Below are 2720 nucleotides of genomic sequence, written 5' to 3' on the forward strand. Positions count from 1 at the left end.
CCTATTGTATCCTTAATAACCTTATAATTATATTATTTATTGTCGTATCCCTAAACTGTCTACAGATGCATTGGTGAGAATTCATGCGGGTTAGAAAAGACCCGGACATCGGATTTTACGGTCCGTATACCGTATATTCTACACAAGTGTTAGACCGCAAGGAAGCTAAACCTGATACTCGTAGAGTCAGGGACTACGTTTTCGAGCCTCGCGCCCGCCTTTGTAGTTTGCCGAACGTAGTCAAGGACAGCGAATAAAAGATAAGCATGAAACGTGAGTCGAGGCAACCACGCGATTTAAATATCAACTTTTTTAATTTTACGTTTTTTTATCCCGAAATTTTTCTTAACATATTGATGAGATTTTTCTGATGAAAATGACATAAAACACGACATAATTTGAACAACATTTACTTATTAACACGTTCACGTGTTGTGGCGGCCACAAGAAAATACATTTTAAGCATATACATTAAGCAGCTCATATTTCAGCTGGCAATACACAACACAACTAACTACTAAACCAAATCATCAGAAAAATTTTCAATACTATAATTGAAGTAAACTTTCGTAGAACGAGAGTGAAAAATTGAAAGAATCAAAAGAAAAAACGCGAATTCGTATCTTTTTCGATTCTAGAATATAAGAAAATTTGAATAAAATACGCGACGAGAATTGGGGAGAAGCATAAGTTAAACGCGTAAAAATATTCAATAAAAAACGAACTAGGGATGAAGCTATTATTTCAATACGCGATGCACTGACTCTAGTATTTACTAAAATTCAAAAATTCTCGTATAAATTCCGAAAATAGATTATTAATTACGGTAAACTACTGAGACGGTTTAATTAAGGGTGGGCATGGTGCTGCTTTAGTTTGAAATGATTTATAAACACATAATTAACAGAGGAAAAACCGTGAAACGGCAAAACGTCAACATTCTAATTGTTATAACATGTAAACAAAACTTTAAATTTAGTGTAAACAGAAAAAATATATAATACAATTTATTTCACGGTATTGCAACAAATAAACGTTGAATCAATATTTAATTCGTATAAAAACAATTATTTAACGTAATAATTTTACCTTCACTATGGCTATTTTTAATCTACGACCACAGGTCAACCTGATTTCTAATCCTTACGAACTTTAAATTCAGTCTAAACTGAGAAAATATATAATACAATTTATTTCACGGTATTGCAACAAACAAACGTTGAATAGATTCTTAATTCGTATAGAAACATTTATTTAAAATAATAATTTCACCTTCACTATGGCTATTTTAAATTTACGACCAAGGGTCAACCTGATTTTTAATCCTCCGAACTTGATTTCACAACGAGAAAGTAATAAGATCGTTGAAACGTACTTATTTGTCAAAGAAACTTGCAAAAATGTATAAATAATAATATGTAATGTTTTAACAAATTTTTGGAAGTATAAATTAATAATAAAATTGTGAAAATTAATAAATTATACGTTATTATAACATTAATAGAATTATGACTAAACCGAAGTTCGAAGTCGAGTATTTAAAGTCTGATATTACGTGCCTAGCGAGTGCCGGTAATTGTTAAAATTTGTTTAATAATTAGTAATAGAAATTCTAATTGATTCTAATGTATACAAGTGTTACAAGAAGGCTGAGTGTGTACAGGGTGGACATAGACTAGCTAGTAGCCCCCGACCACTCTATTCACATCTCAGAACCTTCAGGTCAAAATACGCCGCGAAGTGTCTAGGGCCCAGTATAAAGGGTAAATGATTTCGCGGGACATCGGCGGGTCCTTATATACCTGCGGTACCCTCTCCCCAAAGTCATTAGCAAAATCGTCGGTTAGGTCAGGCGGGAAATTTTCGCGGGAGATTTTCGCGGGAGATTTCCGATATCGTAACACGGTATAATTTATCAATTTTCACAATTTTATTAAAAATTTATACTTCCGACAATTTGTTATAACATTGCATATAACAATTTATACGTTTTTACAATATTCTTCAATGGAAACATAGGTTTTAGCGTTCTCGTTACTTACTCGTGGTTAAATTAATTTCGTAGGGATTAAAAATCAGGTTGACCTGTGGTCGTAGATTAAAAATAACCATAGTACAGCTAAATTTATCGTGTTAAATAATTCTTCTTACACGAATGAAAAATGTATTCAACGTTTGCTTGTTACAATACCATGAAATAAATTATATTACACATTTTCTCTATTCACACTGAATTTAAAGATTATAACGATTAAAAATCAAGTTGACCTGTGGTCATTTATCAAGAATAATCATAATAAAGCTGAAATTATTGTGTTAAATAATTTTTTTAATACGAATTAGGAATTTATTCAACGTTTGCTTGTTACAATACCATGAAATAAATTATATTATACGTTTTCTATATTTACACTAAATTTATCGTTCTATTCTAACAAGCAAACGTTGAATAAATTCCTAATTCGTATTAAAAAAATTATTTAACACAATAATTTCAGCTTTATTATGATTATTCTTGATAAATGACCACAGGTCAACTTGATTTTTAATCGTTATAATCTTTAAATTCAGTGTGAATAGAGAAAATGTGTAATATAATTCATTTCACGACACTAAAACAAACAAACGTTGAATACATACAAATGTAACGATAGAAATTATTGCAATAATGCGTAATGCAATTGAAAAATTGAAAGAATCAAAAGAAAAAACGCGAATTC

General features: G+C 30.6%; 1 protein-coding gene across 1 annotated transcript in view; it reads left to right on the forward strand.

The window, feature by feature from the left end:
• Nucleotides 1-2720, forward strand: part of LOC108578098 (pyruvate kinase-like) — an 11190-nt gene that overhangs the window by 488 nt on the left and 7982 nt on the right. The gene's annotated exons all lie outside the window — the stretch shown is intronic.

The sequence above is a fragment of the Habropoda laboriosa genome, unplaced genomic scaffold (genome assembly GCF_001263275.1).
Source record: "Habropoda laboriosa isolate 0110345459 unplaced genomic scaffold, ASM126327v1 scaffold1220, whole genome shotgun sequence".
Lineage (NCBI taxonomy): Eukaryota > Metazoa > Arthropoda > Insecta > Hymenoptera > Apidae > Habropoda > Habropoda laboriosa.